A 23,808-nucleotide genomic window follows, 5' to 3' on the forward strand; every position below is an offset into this window, starting at 1 on the left:
GAATGATGCTAGCCCAAGAAGAAATGGCCAGAAATAAATTTAAGATAGAAATTAGAAGGTTTCTAACCATCAGAATAGTGAGATTTTAGAACAAGCTTTCAACAGAATACAGGCAAGTAACCTAACTAGTTTTAACCTGAGTTTGGTCTGTTTAGGAAGGGGATGGTATGAAACAGTTGTGATAACAGGAAGCTAAACCTGATGCCCTCGGACATCCTGTATATTCCTATCTTTCCCTTGTGAGAAAGTCCTATAAAAGTCAGTAATAATGAAACAGGAGTTTGACAGAAACGTAAAGTACTGTTACACATCACACTTAGACGGTGCTAACAACACTTACAATGCTAGTGTCCTAGCATTAAGACAGTAATGCATGTGCTAAGTGTCATTGTGATGCAGTAAATTCCAATGAGGAATAACCACAGGTAGTATTACCTCATTCCTTGTCCAACGAGGAGTATCCGCAGGTAGTATTACCTAACACATGTTGAGCTAACACTAAACTGCACCATGGAGGTATATGATCAGAAAAGTCTGGTGCAGTGGTGGGGTATGAACCTGACAAGCAGTTGCTGGGCTCCAATACTCCAGACTCCAGTAAATATATACAATCTAGATTTAGACAACCAGCTCTGGTGCAGTAAGAAAACTGGGAACTGTAAACAGCTGTTTGCAGCTCCTAGTCCCCCACACCACAGTTTCCTGTGTGGTGTTGGGGCTGGAAGCCAGTCCCAGCCCTTCACTGCATTGGAGCCAGTTCAAGGCTCCCATATGGGACAGGGTTGGGAACCAGTCCAGGTCCCAGCCTTGTACAATGCAGGGGCTAGGACCAACTCCCATGTGGCCCTGGGGTCCTACCCAGCACCCCACAGTGTACCAGAGCCTTAAACTTGACCTGGTTCTGGTGCAATCCCAGGGTGGAAACCAAAAATCAACTGACTTTTGTTCTCGGCCCCAGGATCCCACCAGAGCTGACTCCAGACTCCAGTAAATATATACAATCTATATTTAGACCGTAGTAAGCATTAACATGCAACTGCTCAGAAAACTTTCTAAATAATATTAATGTTTACTATGAACTAAATATAACACATACTAAGTGTAATATGTAACAATACTCTAACAGTGTTCTGTAAAAATAACTCCCAAAACCTATAGGATGCAATTAAACTTTCCACCTGTGCATCTTCTAACAATTCTATAGACTTTCTATACTGTGGATAGAATTAGCCCTTAAATGCATAGATCAGTTCAAAAGTGTTTATAGGCTTTCATAGATTTCATAGACATTAGGGCTGGAAGGGACCTCGGAAGAAAATCAAGTCCAGCCCCTGACCCAAAAAGCAGGAAGTCACCCGGGGTCACAGGATCCCAGCAAGATAAGCATTCAATTTGCTCTTGAAGGTGTTCAGTGTAGGTGCTTGAACCACCTCCGCTGGCAGACTGTTCCAGACCTTGGGGGCTTGGTCAGTAAAAATATTCTTCCTTATGTCCAGCCTGAAATGGTCTTGCAGTAGTTTATGACTGTTCAACCTCATCATCCCTTGGGGCGCTCCGGTGAACAAACGTTCCCCTAGATCCTGGTGGTCACCCCTGATAAACTTATAGGTGGCCATCAGATCACCCCTGAGCCTGCGCTTTTCCAGGCTAAAGAGCCCCATGGCTCTCAGCCTGTCGTCGTAAGGTCTGTTTTCCTGACTTCTGATCATGCGCATTACTCTTTTCTGGACTTTCTCAAGCTTCTCCACATCCTTTTTGAATTGTATTATATTGTATTGAATTGTATTTATATTTTCTAAAAGGACTTCTCTAAGTGTTAATTAGGCTGAAATAGACTTCTCTTCAGCTGCAGTGCATCATCAGAAAAACAACCCTGAATTTTCCATTTCCTAATGATAAAGATATTCCATAAACCTTTGTAGTTATTGATGTTCAGGTCATCCTGATCAAGGACATAGGGAACTTTTTTGTTTTAATTTCATGGCCAGAATGAAAAGAATCATAAAATAGCTGTCAAGTATCATTTTCACACCATTTCACTGTTGTGGCAGGGACAGGTCCCCAATAATGCTTAGTGTATTCTCTTTTGTCTAGTTAGGATATGTCCCACCACTGGGCTTGTCTCCTGGAAGCCTTCTTCCCTTAAGGCAGAGCTGTCCAACTCACAGCCCATGGGCTGCATTTGGCCCACAAGGAGTTAACTTGCAGCCCGTGGGCTCCTACCACTCCCTCAACAGCTGGTTCTGCTGGGGTCCCTGGGCTCCCTGTCTCTTCTCCACAACCCCCGCCCCTTAGAGAGGTATGTGAAAAGCCTGTGCAGGCTACGTGGATAAGAGCACCGAGACCCCCAGCTGCTCAGAATTTAGACAGCCCTGCCTTACACTATCTACTGGCTCTTGATAGCCAAGGCCTCTTTCCTGCAGGTCTTTCCACGGCTAAGAAACGGCTCTCCTCTTCTTGTGGAAGGGAATTCAGTGCAACTGAGGGTCTGAACACACAAACAAGTGACCAGCAGGCAAAGGAAGGTGTCAAAGAGAGTGGCAAATGCCACTATGAATGCCCACTCCACAGTAGCTTAGCCACCTTTCGTTTACCACCGTGCTAGAGCACGCGCATGGGAAGTAACCGTGGAGCAGCTGGTGTGCTGCAGAGCTCCACTCTCATCCAGTTTTGAAAACTTGTTTGTATGTCCATGCTCAGGATGGCATTCACACTTCTGTGCTTCTCCCATTCTTTAGGCAACCGGTCTGGAAGAGTCCTTCTTTTTCTTAAGAGGACTACTGATTCTCACTCTCTCCCCCTTCACAGGAAGACCTTGCATTCTCTCTCTAGAAAACACTGAATAGGTGTCGCTGCCAGGCCTTTCGAGCCAGCACCCCAAGTCAACTGATTGATTCTTCTCTATTTTATCAAGTTTTCACAGAGTCTGGATTCTATAACTGGAAAAAAGCTTGAGATAAATTTAAGAGGCAGCAAGCTTCTCCACATCAGCACAATGCAACTGATATTTCTAAATAGCCACCCAAAATGTTAGTGACAAGCTAGGCTTTCAGGACTTTCAGAAGAAAGTTGACAACAGGAGACTGTGCCAAAAAAAAGGACACTGTTTTGCCCCAAAAGTTGAACTGTGACACCGTGTTACCAGACAAGCTAGAAATACCAGTCCTTAAGGGGCTGCAACTCTATTCCATTGCTTGCTTGCAGACAGACTACAGCCTTAATATTTAAAAGGAGGTAAAAATTAATTCATAGGTCTAGTAATTCTACATGAGATAATATATTCATGGCTCTTAAAACTGTGATGGATGCTTCTGAAAAAATGAATCTTGGAACAGGAGTTACTGGGTGCATCGACACAAGACTTTTACTGCAGTAGCCTAATACTACTGCACAGTAGCGTCACATGGTAAAACCATGACACAATGCTACTGCACAGTAGTATTATGCTATTGTGCAGTAGCATCACAAAAAAGGAGTTTGCCGGCACTACTGCGCAATAACTCAAGTTACTGCTCATTTATTTAGTACTTGTATAAACAACTACTAAATAAATGCACAGTAACCCCTGCACAGTAGTGTCTTGTGTAGACATGGCCACTGTAAGTGGCCAAAAAAAGAGCAGAGAACATTGTGTAATATATGGATAATGAAATGAATGTTCACAGAGTTCAAGGGATTGTACAATGTATCCCATAGATCAGCAGATATAATCATATCAGCATTTACAGAGATATGATTATTTCTAAATCTGAAGATCAACAACTGTTGTGAATCAAGTGATGGTGGTATTGCTATTATGACATGTTTAGTAGCATCAGTAGCAGCAGATTGCACCTGAAGAACCATGGGATACATATACTCATATGCTTTGAATTGTGTGTGCCAAGAGACTACTGAAATATTAATACACCAAGAGATATTCTGGAAACTGTTTATGAAAACCACAAAAATAATTTTAAAAATCACCCAAACTAAACGCATGGTGTAAAAGTACCAAGTACATTATCAACAATCAATAGTTTTGGCCAATAAGATAGACTCTTCATGTAAAAACATTTGAGACTATCTTGCCCTGCGTGCAATTTTGGAACTTGCAAAGGATACAACAAAAGATCCTGAAAAGACAGAAACTTAAATGAAAAAGGTCAAGTTCCTTCCTGATTAGTATCCAATTAAGTTGAAAAATCCTGAACATCACAACCAATCTGTCCAAGTCTCTTATGAAAATGAGACCGTAAATTCACTTTTGCCAATCTGATGAACAAAAAAAAACCCCACAACTTATTCTAGGACTAACGTACCAGAAAAAAGTTGAAAGCTAGAGATAGTTAGAGTGCCTGAACTTCAAGAAAGAGAACTATTCTCAAGGAAATGTAGAGAGCTATCTAAATTCAGCAAACAAATATTGGACAAATACACATATATCTGCTTCTAGGTGGTAGATTTTATAATATCCCCAACCTGAATGTCAATGTTTTTCCAAATGATGACATTGATAAAATAATGTTGATAGTACTGGCAACCAGTGCTGTAAGCAAGGACTATTTCAGTGCTATGTTGCATTAAAATGTGGTTTAGATCCACAGTGGGATCACAGTATTATAGAAAAATAGGACTGGAAGCGACCTCAGGAGGTCATCTGTTCCAATCTGCTGTTCAAGATAGTATCATCCCTATCCAAATCAGCCTAGACAAATGTTTGTCTAACCAATTTTTAAGAACTTTGGGAACAACCCTCACTACTAGGTATGATGCCTGAAACATCAAGAAAAACCTCTAACTTGCCACAAGCAAAGCAAAGGGAAAATTGATCAAATAATTTTGATAAATAATAATTGATAAAATAATAATCACTCTCAGTGTCCTGCCACTGTAAGCACAGGAAGTTTTGAAAATATTTATGGGTCAAATGAAGTATGACGTTTCATGGATTCAAGGGCAAAACAAATGACTTACAACTTTTAAATTAAAGAAATGATTCTGAAACAAAAAGACAAGGTTCTTTGGGTGAATCTGATATCTTTTATTAGACCAACTTAAATAGCTGGAAGACAATTATTAAGCAAAATTTCAGGTTCAAAAACTCTTTGTCAGGCTAAGGAAGTTTCTGCAGTTGGTGTGTGCTCTTCCTGGTTGGAATGAAAAGTAAAGAAACCAGAGGCTGGGCTGGGCTGCATACAAGACAGGCAGTCGTTGAAAAACTAGACTGAGAGTCAATGGATGAGAGATAGGCTGGGGGGATGGGGGGGAGAGAACTTTGTTTCCCTGAAACCAAGTAGCAGTGATGCATCTTGCACTGCTGCTACTTGTCCCCAGGGAATGCCTGTGCCATGCACAGGCGGCTTTCCTTCTTGGATGCATGCATTTCATGCAGGATGCAAAGATAAATTCTAGACCAGTAGTTCTCAACCTTTTTAGACTCGAGACATCCTTCATTAGAGTTGAGTCAATTCTTGCAAAATGCTAGCTCTTAGTTTTCACTCTTTTTTGAGTGCAGAAAAATGAAGAGCAATTCTTCTGTTGCAAAGAACTCAGAAAGACCACAACAGGTCAGAATGTATTTAAAACTTAAGGATTCCTATGTGAAATCTCCAGGTTTATCTTATGAATCATGTTTGCACACCTAACAGCATTGACATTGTGTGGCACCCCACAGCACCCTTGAAAGAATTTCAAGGCAACCCGCTACGAAGCACCATTTTTTTTAGCATTTTAGGTTGATCCTACAGTCAGCAAAACTATCATGGGAGTAAGGAGACTACATCTGTGAGGAAGCATTTGTGGCAGTGGGCCCAAATTTTGTACAGCAGCTGTTAAGACTAATCATTCATATAGTCTCAAAGTGTTGCTGATCAGACATTCAGAAAGGATTTTGCTTGTTACAAGTCAGTTAATATTTTCTGGGAGAAAAGAGTCTTAGTGGACAAGATATTGAGAGAATAAAGAAAAAAAAAGGCTGGCAAGTTCCAGAGTATGCCTTTTTAACCCTGTTTTTTATATTTTGGCCACTGTGTCATAAAGCAAGGTAATACTGGCAAGTTCTGCTAGGACTCTTTGATGACAAAAGCAGATGTTCCTTCGGGAGTTGCACCAAGGGATTAAAGCAACATAAATAACAAGGTAACACTTCATTTTAAGTGTTTGGACATCATGTGATACTGCTTGAAACAGCACTGTACTTACTCAGTAAAAGCCTGTTTCGGTCACACGCAAAAAATTGTACAGAAGCCAATACTTGTTGTTAAATTGAATTAAGTGTTTTATGTGTCACTTTTTGAAAAATAAGCTGCATTACACATGGACCAGATGAGAGGCTGTGGAATTACTTAAGTTTTCTTTTTTTATGTACAGCTCGATTATATAGCAATTGGTGTCCCAACCAGGACCATTTAATGGGATGTTAAAGACAAATATGGATCTCTGTGAAATGGCTATCCAGTCCTGGACATCAGCAAGGACATCAGCGTACCATGCTAGCACTTCTTCTGATGATTCACACTTCCCTTTCTCACTCCTCATGAAGATATGTTGTTAATTTTCAGTTCAGAAATATTATATTGGTTTTGATTATTATGAAATAAAATTATTACTGTGACATAAGATTCATAAAGTAAATACAACCCCAAAGATACAATAGTTTCATAGTTGGTAGGGTCAGAAGGGACCTGAGCAGATCATCAAGTACGAACCCCTGCCATGGCAGGAAAGAGTACTGGGGTCAAACGACCCCAGCAAGGTGTTCATCTAGCCTCCTCTTAAAGACCCCCAGGGTAGGAGCCTGCACCACTTCTCTTGGAAGTTGGTTCCAGATCCTAGCCACCCTGACAGTGAAGTAGCACCTCCTGATGTCTAATCTGAATCTACCCTCTGCCAGCTCATGGCCATTATTCCTGGTCACTCCTGGTAGTGCTCGGGGGAACAGGGACTCCCCCAGTGCCTGGTGGTCCCCCCGACTAGTTTGTAACAGGCCACTAGATCCCCCCTCAGCCTTCTCTTGTGGAGGCTGAACAGGTCCAGGTCCTGTAGCCTCTCCTCGTAGGGCCTGCCCTGCTGCCTCCTGATCATGAGAGTGGCCCTCCTCTGGGCCTTCTCCATGTTGTCCACATCCCTCCTGAAGTGCGGCGCCCAGAAGTGGACACAGTACTCCAGCTGCGGCCTGACCAGTGCCGCATAGAGGGGGAGGATCACCTCCTTGGCCCTGCTTGAGATGCAGCTGTGGATGCATGACAAGGTACAGTCAGCCCTACTGGCTGTGACCTTGCATTGTCGGCCCATGTTCATCTTGGAGTCAATAATGACTCCAAGATCTCTTTCTGCCACCATGCTCTTGAGAAGGGAGTTTCCCAGCTTATAAGTGTGCTGCTGGTTCCTACTGCCCAAGTACATCACCCTGAACTTGTCAGTATTGAAAACCATCCTATTTTCATTACCCCACCCCTGTAACCTGTCCAGGTCCTGCTGTAATCTGTCCTTTCCTACTAGCGTGCCCACCTCACCCCAAATCTTGATATCATCAGCAAATTTAAACAGGCTGCTTTTCACCCTGTCATCCAAGTCACTAATAAAGAAATTGAACAGTGCAGGCCCAAGGACCAAGCCCTGGGGGACTCCACTGCCCACTTCCCTCCAGGTCAAAAAAGACCCATCCACCACTACACTCTGAGTATGGCCCTTCAGCCAATCTGCAATCCATCTGACTGTGCAGGCATTAATGCCATAATCACCTAGTTTTTTAATGAGAATGGTGTGGGAGACAGTGTCAAAGGCCTTGCTGAAGTCCAGAAAGACTACATCCACTGCGACACCTGCCTCTGATGCTTTTGTGACCTGATCATAGAAGGCAATCATGGTGGTCCTGCCCCTAATGAAACTGTGATGGTTGACCTTGAGCATCATCCCTGCTGCTGGGCCATCACAGATGTGCTCCATGATAATCTTCTCAAAGAGTATCCCCAGGATTGAAGACTAATAGGCCTATCGTTGCCTGGGTCCTCCTTCTTCCCTTTTTTAAAGATGGGGACCACATTGGCTTTCTTCCAGTCATCTGGCACCTGGCCACAGCACCATGAGTGCTTGTAAAGCCATGCCAGGGGCCCCGCAATAATCCCTGCCAATTTCCTCAACACCCTGGGGTGGAGAGCATCTGGACCTGCTGATATGAACAAGTCCAGCCCTCCAGAAGCTCTCTAACCCAGTCCTCCCCAACCTTAGGTCTGGCAGCGTTTCTCCCGAGTCCATCTGGAATCTTGGTCATGGAGTCCCAGTCCCTGCACAAGAAAATAAAGGCGAAGAATTTGTTAAAGAGGTCTGCTTTCTCCTCTGGTGCAACCACCAGATTGCCAAGCATATCCTTCAGGGGCCCCACATTACCCAATGCCTTCTTCATTCTCCCTATATATTTAAAAAAGGACATATTATCTTTGATCTTTGACGCTAGCCCTAGCTCCATATGTGCTTTTCTAACAGCCCCCCTGCAGACCCGAGCCATGGAGGCATACTCCTCTTTGGTGATAGCCCCTCCCTTCCACCAGGTATATGCTTCCATTCTGGCAATCAGGCATTCACGAATGCCCTTGATGAGCCAGGGGGGCTTTTGGGCACTCTTGCTCCCCTTGCTTCCTGTTGGGATTGTCACCCCTTGGGCTCTGAGTAGCGTCTCCTTAAGGAACAACCACTCATCTTGGGAACTGAGTTCCCCTGCTCTTGAGGACCCCAGCACCTCTCCCACTAATCTCCTCAACTCATTGAAGTTGGCCCTCTTAAAGTCTAGGGCTACTGCTTTGCTGCAGTCACTTGACACCCTGCGCTGGATGATGAATTCCAGCAAATGATTATCACTACTGATCAGGTGGTCAAGAACCTGGAGCCCTCTTACCAGGTCATCGCCTGTGGCCAGGACCAGGTCCAGCAGGGCACTCCCCCTGGTATGACTGTGCACCTCCTGGGTTAAGTGGAGGTCCTGTATCTCGGCCAGGAATCTCCGTGTGCAGCCTGACCTGGCTGACTTCTTCTCCCAGCAGATGTCCAGGTAATTTAGATCACCCATGACAACTACATCCCTTGCTTTAAATGCCTCCACAAGCTGATCTGTGAATTCACGGTCCAGCTCTTCCCCTTGGTTGGGAGTAGACCCCCACCATTATGTCCTTTTCCCCATAACCCCCCTGTATCCTGACCCAGAGCACTTCAGCCTGCCCCTCCTCTGACCCCATCCTGCTGGTAGAGGATGTGTATTGCTCTTTGACGTAGAGCGACACACCCCCGCCTTTCCTTCCTGTTCTATCTCACCTGTAAAGCCTATAGCCCTTAATGTTAACCACCCAGTCGTGGGATGAATCCTACCAGGTTTCTGTGAGCACTACTATGTCTGGGTTTGAACAGGCTATTTGGAGGGTGAGTTCCTCCTGCTTATTCCCCATTGGTATAATGCTACGAGCATTGGTATCAAGGCCTTAAATGCCTGTGATTGCTGCATGCCACCCCCTGATTTTCAAGACTATCTGGACCCCAGTTACGTACCTGCCTACCTCTTGCGTATGTCACCTGTCTTGGTTGGGAGGTGTCCTTAAGTCTTCCTGCAGCCCCATCCCCCAGCAAAGCTAGTTTAAAGCTTGCTGCACAAAATCAGCCAACCTGAAAGAGAAGACACGCCTGCCTTTAGGAGAGAGGTTTAGCCCATCCCACCCAAGCAAGCTCCCTGCATGGGTCATTATCCAGAAACCCAAGGCCTGCCTGGCGGCACCAACTCTGTAACCGCCGGTTGACCTTGCCAATGCAGACCTAGTGTCACCATCCACGCCTACTCTTCAGGAGAATAGGAGTAGTTTCTATGACTCAGATTGCTTGCCTGTAAAAAGGGGATAATAGCACTTCTACACCTCACAAGATTTTGAATAGTGAACCACTCAGGCATACCCAAGCCATAAATAAAGCAAAGTTGCTGTCTTAATAATCTGTTCAAAACTAGGGTGGAAATCAGGTTAATATGGGTTTATTAGAGAACCAATTCACATTCAGGGAAGTGTTAAAGAGAGTGGGGTATCTAAAACTTGACTGAAGGCCCTGTTCTTTCAGCTCATTACCAAGTGAGCAATCATTATGCCAGTTCAGCATCTCCTTTAGGCCTTCAGAAAATTGTTTTGTAACTTGGGAAGAGGCCAGAGCACTAGCGTAAAGAAAGAAACTTCGAGTCTGGAACTTCCAAGTTTCCAAATGGAAATGGTTTTTATTTCAGATTGAAGTAGGTGTCAAGCATTAATCACTGCTGTCATTTCTCCCTGCCCAGAAGAAGAAAATTTATACTTTATGGTAATGGCAAAGCACAGTGGGATGATATATGTTATGAAGTATGATTCCATTACTAATGAGCTGTTACAATACAGTAAGACTATCTCACCATAATGAACACAACATTTCTGTAACACTCTACAAAAGAACGGGGGGGAAACATCCTTCCATCCAATATGATTTTAGCAACATTTCAATGGTAGAACATACTATTATTTTAAGCCCATGTGAAACACTGATCACAAATGGTAGCTATAGTGACTAACATCATGTTGTTTCAAAAATGAATTTAATAAGACTATAGCTTTCATTCTTTTTTCTTACTTTATGCCAAATGTACATAATGATGGACAGTTTGATGTTCTAGATGAAGTACACATTTTTAAAACATATAAAAGAAAAGGATTGAAATTAAGAAAACTGAGGCATAAAAAAGAAGAAACAAGGATGCAAAGATTTTTACATACATGATCTATGGTCTGCCTTTCCTAAGGTTTTGCCTTCTATATACCCCATGCTGTCCTAACAGGCAAGATGGACTTTCTAGGCCAAAGCTCAACTTTTAAACCATTAAGCCAAACCCTATAGACTTGAATGGAGATGCATCAATTGGCGTACATCAGGGGTGTCAAACATATGGCCCACAAGCCACGCCTGGCCTATAAACCTTCTCTATGTGGTCTGCCCAACTACTGGTGGTCTACTGAAAGGTGTGGGGTAGCCTGCTGCAGAATGTGGGGTCCTTCAGTCCTGCTGGCCACGGCTATTAGCAGCAAGCTTTGCTCACTGACATGACGCGCCCCCCCCCCGGCCCCACACACACACACACTCATTGCACCCCAGGAGCTACTGTCCCCTACAGTAGCACTACCACCTCAATTTCACTACGCTTTCATTATGATATCATTGTCCAAAAGGCAAAAGGATGTGATTCTGTTTAATCCTTCTAGTTTAAGTGTTGTGAATCATATTCCAAATTGCCCTGCAGCCTGCCTTCAGTAAAGCAGTAAGAAAAAAACATTGAATACCTCTTGCTTCCCAGTGCCACATTATGATCTTAGAGAGATCACTGAGACAGGGAGGAGGATCTGTGGATTTGCCTGCAATTGTCATGCTCCTTTACCTGTTCATTTTAAAACTTGCAGGATTCTCTGCAGCTCCTTTATATTTATTTACTTTTCAAACCATGCTTTCATACCTTGTTTTAACATTGTTAATGATAAATGAATACTATACTGAAGAATGTGGAGCATTTATTCTATGCAGACAAGAATGGATGAATCTGATATCTTTTATTAGACCAACTTAAATAGTTGGGGGAAAAATTTAGCAAGCTTCCCAGTTTAACAACCCTTTTTCAGGCTGAGGAAGTGTCTGCAGTTGGTGTGTGCTCTTCCTGGATGGAATGAATAGTAAAGAAGCCAGAGTCTGGGCTGCATGCAAGACAGGCAGTCCGTGAAGATGTAAATTAAAGATGTAAATTAAAAAGTCAGTGGGTGAGAGACAGGCTGGGTGTGTACATCTTCATGGACTGCCTGTCTTGCAGTCATCCAGGAAGAGCACACACCAACTGCAGAGGCTTCCTCAGCCTGATGAAACCCCAAAGCTTGCTAAACAATTTTTGTTCAACTACTTAAGTGGGTCTAATAAAAGGTATTAGATTCACCCAAAGATCCTTGTGTGCCTATGTCCTTAGACCAGCATGGCTACAACCTATACCCCTGGAGCATTTATTCTATGCTTTTTCATAGCTATTATCCTTACAAGGAAGAGATAAAAGTCTCTCATTTGGAATAGGAACCTACAAAAACATAATACATTTTTGTCCAGAGAAATTTTAGTTAACTGCATTTGAAGGCTATAAATTTCAGAGACAGACACATTCTATGCGGAATCCTGCGCAAAAAGTTATTTATATTCCCCTGCTTAGCAACATCAAAATGTTATTTTTTTAATTTTGACTGCCTTGGTCTGACACTGCAGGTCTCAGACACCCATTAGCTGGGGTGGGCAAATATTGAGTTTTGGCAAGCCATCGAGGGCTGCATGACAGGCAGCCAGGGGCAGACAAATATTAATTTTCTAAATTTTTTAGGGGCCCTGCGGGCTGGATAGAATGGGCTGGCAGGCCACATCTGGCCCGCGGGCCACATTTTGCCCACCCCTGCATTAGAGGCAATAAGAATCTTACCTCCATGATGAGAGCAGGACCAGTCCCCTAATTATTTAAAGTTGAATTGTGCCCAGCTGTGGCACTTGTATATAAAAAAGCTCCCTTTTGTGCCCCATACACAGCAGAGAAACCCAATAACTGTCCTTGCCTGTCTAACTGGAAAAGGAAAAATAACATTCACAACTACCCCACCTTTACACTAGCCTTCAGACAGTCCTATATTTGTTCTATACACAGAACTGAAGAAGTAGCTGTATATGCTATGGAATATTATTTTTTAACAAAGTAAATAAATAAAGATTCTCTGATAAATCAATATGGTTTTAAAATTATTTCTATAGAGCTCTTACTTTTTTGCAGGATTACCCAATCCCATCCATTTTTTGCAGCTTCGCTGTATTCCTGTGGGATATGCAACAATACAAAGCAAATGTGTTACGTCATCACAATCTTCCCCTTGCAAAAATCAGAAGGGAGCCTGGGCAGAAACAAGAATGGAGACTGAACCAATGCCTGGAACTTGTGTCCTGTGCTACCACTGAAGGGAAACAGTCTGGACAATTTTTGCATATGCTCCATGGGAGAATTTTCCCTCATGGTTTGAGAAGCTCTTCAAGTTGAAGCAAAAAAGTTCCTTACCTAAATAGCAGGTTTATTCTTAATGCTGGCCAAGGGAAACACCAATCCGAAGGGCATAAAGGAGCTGGCACATTTACTACACAGACCTCTATCATCACTGTAAGATGCTAGGTTTGCCCAAAGTTTTAGCACTGAGGGAGCTGCATGTAAAAAGAGGGTGCTGAGAGGAGATATCTCCAAACTCACAGCAAGGGAGTGAGATGCCTTGCTGTGGCTGTGAGAATGGGACCTATAAAGACATGGCAGGCACACCTGCCGTCCAGGTGAACCAAAACCTGGTGTCCAGGTGAACCAAAACCTATGCGCTGCTGGCCACTCACTTCTGCCATGAACCTCAGACAACTCGGATCAATAAGGGGCCCCCCACAGTGGGGAGTGGTGCTTAATTATTAGGTCTTGAGGTTCCCTGTAGTGCCATGGCAAAGTTTGAAGACCAGACATGCTCTGCAAATGTATCAATTTTGGGTGTAAAATCAAGGGGTTCACCTGGGTCATTTTGGGGCCAGGCTGGGTCAAGCACCTGGGGTAGAGGGAAGAGGCTCTGAGCACAAACCTTAGCTGTGCATAAACCTGATTGAATTTAAGTTTGTGAGTGCATTCACAGAAGCCCGCTTTCAAACTACCATGGCAAAGAGGTCAGATCCACCATGGAGGCAAGAATATCAGCACCCTTTCATTGTCTACCACAGCACCCACCCCTATTCTTGTCCCGCTTCACCCTACACTTTTCACCACTCACGTGGTCATGGTGATGATGCTCCCACCACCCACAGTGGTCATGTTTCAGCCACCCACTGTTGTGTGGCTTTACTCCACCCGCCCTCCCCACTTCTGTCAAGCACACCCATTCCAGCCCCACCACCATCAGTAGCAAGGATGGGACCAGGAGCCAGGGGCAGAAGAGCAGCAGATGGTAACTTTTCTGTTGTGGAGGGGCTTGGGGATACAGTAATGGGCCGACAATGAAAGACTTGGTTAGGGTAGGTGTGAATATGTCAAACTAACTGCCGTGTCTCTCACAATTGCCCTCCAGCTGTGCATTGCTTGGTGGCCGATGCATCCACACAGTCCCCTGTAGATGGATGTTTAGTGGCAACAAGTGCATAGGTATTTTCACAGAAGACTTGAGGATGTATCGCTCAGAAAATTTGCTGTAAGGGGAGGCAAGAAAACTTGAATTTAGGAGCATGGGACAAACCCGATTATCTTCTTTCTTCCCCTGCAGCACACCAGGCTCTTCTTGAACAGAGTTCCCTCCCTGTTGTCATTTTTATGAAAGGCAGACAGAAGACTACACAAAGGTGACATTTGTGATAGGGGGTGGGGAATGGGTATTTTTGCTGTACGTATTTATTTATAAAGTTTTATGTTTGTAAGTTGCTGTTTTCAATCAATGGTTTGGTGTAGGGGGAATGCTTTCAGCCATGAAGGGTGTTCCATGGCATCCATAACTATATTGGGGAGGGGAGGTGACACATGCCTGAGCCTGAATTTGGGGTTCGGGCATTGAAGTGTTGCTGCTGAAAGGATCTGATCTAAAAAGAGGCTGCTAGGAGAGCTTGCAAAACAGAGTGGAATTTTAATCTTGGGGGCTGGTGCCTAGCTGCAGCAGTGTTAAGGGGACCGGTAAAAAAATTGGGTAGCATGCGAAGTAACACACACACAGTAGCCACCAGAGCTTGAATTTAGAATTTGCATGTTGAAGTGTTCTGCTGAGCAGCCACATAGTGTTAGCACTGAGAGCATCGGATGCAAACCAAAGAGTGGTGCTGGATGGGTCATTTTTGACCTGGAAGGATGTGGGCAGTGGGGTTCCCCAGGGCTCCGTCCTCGGGCCCGCGCTGTTCAACATCTTCATCAGTGACTTGGACGAGGGGGTAAGAAAGCACACTGTTCAAATTTGCTGATGACACTAAGATGTGGGGGGATGTGGGCATGATAGAAGGGAGGAATAGGCTGCAATCAGACCTAGACAGGTTACAGGGGTGGGCAGATGAAAATAGGATGGGTTTCAACAGTGACAAATGCAAGGTGCTGCACCCAGGGAGGAAGAACCAGCACCATACCTACAGGCTGGGGAACTCCCTTCTCATCAGCGCAGAGGCAGAAAAGGATCTTGGAGTCATTATTGATGCCAAGATGAACATGGGCTGGCAGTGTGGGGAGGCAGTCAGGAAGGCCAACCATACCTTGTCATGCATCCACAGATGCATCTCGAGCAGGTCCAAAGAGGTGATCCTCCCCCTCTATGCGGCACTGGTCAGGCCACAGTTGGAGTACTGCGTCCAGTTCTGGGCGCCACACTTCAAGAGGGATGTGGACAACATGGAGAGGGTCCAGAGGAGGGCCACATGCATAATCGGGGGGCAGCAGGGCAGGCCCTATGAGGAAAGGCTATGGGACCTGTTCATCCTCCACAAGAGAAGGCTGAGGGGGGATCTAGTGGCCTGTTACAAACTAGTCAGAGGGGACCAGCAGGCATTGGGGGAATCCCTGTTCCCCCGAGCGCTACCAGGAGTGACTAGAAATAACAGTCACAAGCTGGCAGAGGGTAGATTTAGACTAGATATCAGGAGGCACTACTTCATTGTCAGGACAGCTAGGATCTGGAACCAACTTCCAAGCAAAGTGGTGCTGCCTCATACCCTGGGGGTCTTTAAGAGGAGGCTTGACGAGCACCTTGCTGGGGTCGTTTGACCCCCATACTTTTTCCTCCCATGGCAGGGGGTCAAACTCGATGATCTGCTCAAGTCCTTTCCAAACCTACCAACTATGAAACTATAAAATTATAACAGGGGGTGCTAGAAAACTAAGAGCTGGCATTTTCTGAACCATGCCTCAAGACTGAGAAGGTCAAGAACCAGCGTTCTAGGTGGCTCACTTTGTGCTAAGAGCTCCTCTCAAACCATGCAGCTAAAATATAGAAGGATTTGAAAGAGAACAAGCAATTACTCCAAAAAATTAGGCAGTCTTAAGCAGAGGGAAAGCACACTTGGGTCCAAGAGTATTAAGAGCTGTACCACTCATGTAAGAGGAGAGACCTTGTGTCATAAGTCTCCAGCAGCTACATAACAGTCTATTTCTTCAGCTGGTAAAGATAGAGCCCTCATCAGCCAGGGGCTCCCAAGGGCTATGGTAAGACAAAGAATAAATAACAATATTCTTCTTTTCCTATCCTGTACTATAGCCACTCTTGGGGTTAAATGAAACAATTTTTCACCTGTGCATGCTAGCACCAAATGGAGCAGTCATTAGATACAATCAAACTGTGGTACTTTACAGGGTTAGGTTACTAACCGTTGTCCCTCTTCCCCTTGGCCCCACCGCACTGATGGGGGTTTGTGAATTAACTGGGGATATACAGAGCTGCAAGAAACAGCTACACAGAACCTCTAATAAGCTCCAGCTGATCAGAGCACAGTACAATATGGGTAGGCAAGGACAACAGGATGGAGAAATGGAGCCATAGGTGGGAAAAAGACTAGGCTGGGACAGGGACGGATTAGATCTGAATGAAGCAATTCCAAGAGGAATTGAGCAGAGGAGTCTGTGCCCATTAGGGTATACCCCTCGGCTCCTGGGATGGACCCTGACTTTCCTGGGCCTCACTAGACTCCTGCTGTCTGCAAAAATCCAACTAACCTTCTGACAATGTGCGTGTCCTCCCCCTTGAGTACTAGACCATGTAGAGCAGGGGTGGCCAATCTGCAGCACGCATGCCACAAGTGGCATATACCAGACAGGGGAGGGGACAGTTTGGTAGATGTAAAGCTTCCAATTCTGGTGTCATCATATTCACAGATTCACACAAACTCACCAAAGTTTAGGGCAGGAAGGGACCTCATGAGATCATCAGGTCCAGTCCCCCTGCTCTGAGCAAGAAAGACTGTTGGGGTCAAATAACCCTAGCAAGGTGTGCATCCAGTCTCCTTTCGAAGCACTCTAGGTGCCTGCACCAGCCCTGGTGGGAGTCTATTCCAGAGTCTGGTCACACAAAACATGAAGAAGTTTTTCCTTATATCCAGTCTTAAATCTTCTTCTAGGATGGTTTATGACCATTGCTCCTGGCTTTCTCGGGGCTGACACCCACATGGTTTTATTTTTTTTAATTATTCTTTCACTTTGACAAAAAAAAAAAGAAAAAGAAAAAAAACCTATTACAAGAACAGGTTACACAGTCAAGCACACAAAAGTTTGGGAATGCTAGAAATCCTCTGCAACCTTAATTTATATTCCTATGTCTGCATGATGATATATAACAATATATAATATAGCAAAATTGTCATAGGACTTCTACCTTATTCACTTGCACAGGATAGATCCACCCTGGAAATGGATCAGAGTTAGGTAATGAAGGAACCTGTTGTACATGGAACATTTGTCATGACTGAGGAAGGAAAGAGAAAGGATCATTTCATTGCTCGGATAGCTGCAGAATGCTGCATTGAAGAAATGGATTTGACTCCTGCCTCTCCTACAAAGCTCCTATATGATACAAGTCAGTGAAATCATAGTTTTTTTTATGTACTAACTACCTATGTGAACCTCATTTTCTGGGTACTTGATTTGAGACTAAGAAGTGTGTTTTGTAGGAGTGTTGACCGCTCACAGCTGCATCTAAAATCAGTAGGAGCAGTGATGAAATTAATAAATCTGTCCTCAGAGCAGGATTCAAATAGCATGGATCTAATAAGGCAAGGGTCATGGATGGAACAATGAAGAGAAACTAGGATAATGAATAGCTGCTCATTAACAAACTGCCCATCCTACAAACTGAATGGGGCAAGGGTCATGTGAAAAAGTATAGCATTGATCACGTATTGAAAGACTATCATAATATATCCATGCAGGGGGACTGAATTAAAATTGTACAAGAAAACTTAACTCTGCCATTTTCTAACATCTGAGCACTTGGCCTTGCAACCTGAATATTTCTTTAGCACAGGATTTAGTGTGTATATAAAACTCTACTGCCATTATTATTCCCTTCCCAAAGGGGTTAAGACTATTCCCTTCACAGTCCTTACAGTGCAGACAAATTGCACTAGTCCTATGCAGCTTTCAACAAACCCTTCACTAACCTTTTTCAATGAAAGATTTCAAACACAGTTATCAAAGCACACGGGACTTCTGCTTCATTCAGGTGGGGATGTCAAATGCAATAAAGCGTAATCTCTCTCCTGGCCAGGGTATGTGGACTTAAGAGTTAACGATTTAGTATAATAGTTTAGCTAGACAGGCCGTTTGCCCACTGACTCCAGGAAAATAAGAGGATTGTCATATAAAAGCTGAATCATGGCTTTCCCAGCAACTCTTTGGAATAGACTGGGCATGTTTCATATGTGGCAATGAAAGAAGGGCTGCTTCACACAGCACAAAAGCTGGAAACAAGACATGTTTTCCTTACAGTAAAAAGGAGAGTTAAAATGGAGGCTAAAGGGCCTCCTCATAATTCACTTATGGATGCATCAAGTCAGACCAACTCAAAGGCACAGCAGGAAGGCATTAATTCTGTTAAGCAAGAGCAGGGAGATTTTTTTCTAAGCTCACCATGTCAGTTTTATCCCTAGGAGCAGAGTATTCCCTTAGTCTGGACTCCTGCTGCTGTCAGCCAGCTCTTCCACAGTAGCTCAATGATATGCCTGAAGGGTTGCTGTTGTGGTAGGTAAAAAGCAAGACTGCAGTTACCTAACTGGCAAGATCAGAGAAGTTGGGCTTGTTTTGTATTGTGCAAAACACTAAGCCATATTACACAGTGTGGGCAACATCAGTAAGCAGGGAACCTAGCCAACTGCCCTAAGGAAAGGTAAAAGTCTGGTTAATAAAACCTGAAAAGGGACTTTAAAGCTATAAGAGAGCTCCTTTTAGTTTCCTTTAATAAGTACTGGTTTCATTCTAGCATCTCACAACACTGTTCTGGTATTGTGGGTGGGAATGAGTGAGAGTAACCTCTGTTTACAGCTATGAGAGCACTGGTTCTCAACCATTTTAGACTCCTCATTACACTCACGGCAACCCTTGGAAAATGCCAGCCCTTCGCTTTCACTTGTTTTCAATTATAAAAAAAAACAGAGCAAATCTTCCAAGGCAAAGAACTCAGTTTAGAACACTTGAGGACAAATCCTTGACTTGTGTAGTCCACACGTCCTGTACAAGAGTTGTGGCTACTGATGTGCAGATCAGTTTGCTATGCTGTATTCAGTGGATGTTAGCTGATGGGCTCCAGTGTATGCATTTCTCCAGCAAATGTAGCTCTTAACAGGACAAAGTTTAATCACTTGGAACTACACAGGGTACACTTTCAAAAAAAGTAATTTTAGCATTGATTTGTCATTGTGTACTCCAGAAAACATGAAAGTCTCCAAGGAGTAAAAGCTTCCTGTAACCAATGCCTTAAACTTTGCCCCACCTCTCTGAAGAACAGTCAGCTTGTGTAAGAATGTCATCCAATATAACAATTGGCTTTCTTATGTACAATAACGTCAGACTTTAAAAAAGAGACTGACCCGTCTCCCTTCTAAAATAATTCATCTGTTTTATGGAGTGTTGTTCTGATTATATACAATTCCCACAAGAAGGGAAGTACCTTTAGAATAAGGACTATTCAGTACTAGTACAGGATTTCCTCTTGTTGTTGATAATTTCCTCTTAACAGAAGACGCAATGGATCCCAAAGAAAATTCAAAGGGGCAATCTACAGACAGCTAGGCATCTACATTATATATAGGGGACATTGTTCACCTAACTGATGTTTTCCTTGCAAAGTAAAAAATAGTTCAGTTTGCCATATAACATGTAAAATTGTTCTTAATACATTCAGGATCCCCTTCAGTGTCTTTCTATATCTATCATAGACAGATGCAGAAAAGTTCATATCCTTATACCTATTCATTTTTTTAAAACAAGGCAACACCTATTTTTACATTGCCTTCTTTATATTACTTCGAGAAGCAAGAATTTCATAGTGTGATATCTTTTGTTGGATTAACTGTATAGTTGGGACAGAGTAAGACAAGCTTCGGAATGTAAGACATTATTTAATGGTAATACTGGGTTAAAAAAAAATTAAATCCTGCCTACAGTACATTCCTAGTCTCTTCCCTCAAAGAAATTGGCTTTATTTTTCCAGTTTAGATAAAATTCTAGCAGTCACTTTAATAGTGTTCATACCCCTTTTAATTTACTGCAGAATCTTAATGGAGGACTGACACATGACCAATATTACCACACTTAGAGAAACACTGCCTGGATGGAAAAGGCTGAAAAATGCTGGTTGATTAACAGCAACTGGTATAGATAATTTTCAGTACACATCAACTTTTATGCCATGTATTTCCACATATATTAGTCTAAAATCCTGGACAGATTACACGTTTACATCAGTGTAAGAAGACTTTACATTACTGTAAAAAACAGAGTGGACAGACCACATAGTCCCTGCATTGGGCAACTTCACCAAACCCAGGTGAAGAATCAAAGGTATAAGGGTAAGTTACACTGATTTAGGGCATGATCACAGGAATCCTTTGAACCCTATCAAAAGGGGTGGGTAGGGGGAGGCAATACTTGGTAGTTCTAATAGTTATATGTGAACCAAATGAGAGCGATTCAAACTACTCCAAATTTAACCCTAGATGAAAAAGTGTTCCCCTTTTGAAAGGGCTCCAAGCCTCTTATGTCCACACCCCAGTTAGGTGTTGCCTCTCCACAGCTTATTACAGGGTAGCCATTTGCACAAGGTAAGCAGGCTACACTTTAAAGTGCTGTTGTTGCTCAATAGTACCTATTGAGTTCAGCTTATGCACCTGCTCCTGATTCCTACTGCCTGCCTGTCTGCTCCCGATCTTGATGCAATTAAATAAGGATGCAAACTCAATGTAACATTCACCAGTGTAAATGTACAGACTATCTAGGTCTTCTGGTTTATGCACCTGCCACAATTCACTTTTTTTCATCCTAGTTAAAATTAGTTCACCACTGTTGCAACCACCAAGTCATTTTCTCATTTTTTTTTAGCCAGTTCTTCCTGAAGGTAGCCAGTCAGTCAGGGAGACAACCTATCAAATTAAATGAAAGCAAACATTTGTGCTATCTCCTGACTGTTTAAATAATATTACTGGGCTTTTGCATGTGGCTTACCTGCTTTGGACTTACTGAACAAAGCTACGGTTGGTTATAAAGAACTCACCTTATCTCCTCTGCTGGGTCCTTTATGAACTGCAAGCAACTTCTTTTATTGCCTATTGGCAATTCGTTTAGATTTTTTTATCACAGCTGGTGAAATTCCTCATTCAGGTGTTCCCCTCACTTCAACTTCTCTGCAGCCCAGTAGTGTATGCTCTGTCCTCTCCCTGGAAGGCTTTCCTAATTGAAGCCTGTCCTGTTTCTGTCATTTCCACTCCCCCATATTCTTCCTGTGAAAAGAGCATGATAGAGAAATAGTCCTGTAGAGAGGGCATTTATCCAACTGCTATCACCTATAGGAAACAAGCCTAGATGTTACAGGCTCCTGAACATCACCCTTGAGAGGCACAATACTTTCTTCCTGACTTGATCAGCGCAGGAATAGGAGAGTGACTGGCTTTTTGAAAAAGTCCACATACCATGGCTCAAACTGTCCTAGGGATGGGAAGGCATTGTCGAAATATGGCTCCAACTGGTTTCTCCATCCTCTTGCCAGCAAGGTGCCCTTGGAGAGGGGAAACCTGGTAGCAGAATGAGCTCCTCAAAGCATGAGTCTGGGCAGCCCTTATAGAGCCCTTTGGACAAATGAGTGGAGGTGGATAGGGTTGGATGCAGTTTAGTCCCACATGCGAGATGATTTTAAACAGCATATGAGAAACAAATAGAATTTGTTAAACAGTTAGCACTTCAGAAAGGACCAGAAAGGACAAGAGAAAACAAGCTATGCTACTGAAGAACTATAACAGAAAGAATATGGGCAATTCACTCCCATGATAATTTGTCTCGAATATGTACTATAATGTGTCTGTATATCATTCAATGCTAGTGTTTCAAGTTTTAATTATTCTATTAGAACTGCTCAATTGCAAGTATATGCTTGCATCTCCAAAAGAAAATCCCAGTATTAATTTTTATTTATTACCTGGCCAAGTGAAGAGTGAAGAATTCAGTCAAAATCATGGCGCACAGCACTCCTCAAATATTTGCACATGAAATACTTACATTAGTGCATCAAGGTACTGTTGCCACAATCCAACTCTGGAGCCCTTTCACATAAAGCCTTAAAAAGGGCCTTTGTAACATGTTTCTGTTACTTTTTAGCATCAAGCCCTCAACCTACACCTTATTGAATACTGACTTCCAGTTCAGCAGGGAGAGTACATTACTATCCAAACCAGCAGCTTTTGGCAGGAGGTTCCTGTGAATATCCATGCTATATACAGGAAGCAGGATTTCAGCTTATCTATTCTTATTTGACTTGTTTGTTCCTTGGAAAAATCTGGCCAGATTCCCATCACTAAGCAATATTCTAAAGAGTATTGTCATCTTGAGGTGCACTTACTTACGTACAAATGAAGAGAATGATAACCAGGATTTTTTTTTAAATAAATCAAGCCATGTTATCAGAAGAAGGGACTAGCCCAGCAATACACTCTCTTAAGAAACAACTGATGGTGGGGGGAACGAACACAGTTGTCCAAAGGTGAGCTTGTCACTCCATTAGCTATTCCTCAGTACCAATACAGACTAGATGTCCAAAGTTTTTACACAACATTGACCAAACATTATAATCTTCCTTTAAACCCCACATCTGCTTTCTGCACCAAAAAATCTTTTCTATGCGGCAACTCCTAGGAATCCAAGTTCTCTGTACCATCCCATGTCTCACACTGAGCTCTGTTTCCTTTAAACAGGCATATAGAATAAAGCTGGTCAAAGCAGAAGCATTAGAATATATTTAGGGGTCTTGTGTTCAGGTCAAAGCTGCATCTTTTTCTTCATCCCACTCACATTTTAACTCATGCCCCTATAATTATTTTCTGGTGAGTAGGAATTAACAGAGCTCATTTAGTGCCATCATCCTGACCAGCCACCAGTTGCTAGTGAACAGCAACATAAGTCTCTCTCAGCCTAAGTCTATTTTGCCTTTCCTGTTCGTCCTGATAAGGTTCTCATTTTATGTCATCCCATGTAGCAAGGGGAAAATATACTACTTTATAGAAATAGTAGTGGTTACTGCTTATATAACAGTTTTCATCTAGAGATCTTAGCGACATGTACTAACATTGACAAGCTATCCCCATTTTCCAGCTAGGGAAAAAGGAAAATTTAAGTACCTTGCTCAGGTTGGTGGCACAGCTAGATATAGAACCCCATTTTGCTAGCATACAGACTAGTTTCTCATCTCTTGGAACCTGCTGCATCCTTTCCCTGCCAGTTAGGCTTTCATGAAGTTCTATGCACCATGACTGTAACATCCCTTGATATAATGCCATCCTACTGTGAAAGCACTGTTGGTGGGCTCTGAACCTCTAAGAAATACATTACTTTCAGAAAGTGAGGATAAGAAATGCTTTTCACTGCTTCTGTTTTCAATAACAGGAAGAGCCCAGACTGGCTTAAGATACAAATACCAACGTGGCACATTTAAAATGTAGCCTGGAATTCTTCAGTCCATTTAATATTAGGACAGTGGGAGAGAAGTAATTACATGGCTCCATCCAAACAACAGAGCCATCCATTTA

The 23,808-nt window shown here is 43.1% G+C and overlaps 1 long non-coding RNA gene across 1 annotated transcript; it reads right to left on the reverse strand.

Moving 5' to 3' along the window:
- Window positions 1-8,165: 8,165 nt before the first annotated feature.
- On the reverse strand, window positions 8,166-21,388 carry LOC149869376 (uncharacterized). The gene is made up of 3 exons (XR_016441319.1): window positions 21,288-21,388; window positions 9,520-9,633; window positions 8,166-8,267 (listed from the first exon to the last, which is right to left on the reverse strand). It is a non-coding gene; the product is annotated as an uncharacterized LOC149869376 (long non-coding RNA).
- Between the last annotated feature and the right edge of the window lie 2,420 nt (window positions 21,389-23,808).

The sequence above is a fragment of the Crocodylus siamensis genome, chromosome 3 (genome assembly GCF_052110815.1).
Source record: "Crocodylus siamensis isolate JL-2025a chromosome 3, ASM5211081v1, whole genome shotgun sequence".
In the NCBI taxonomy this organism is placed as follows: Eukaryota; Metazoa; Chordata; order Crocodylia; family Crocodylidae; genus Crocodylus; species Crocodylus siamensis.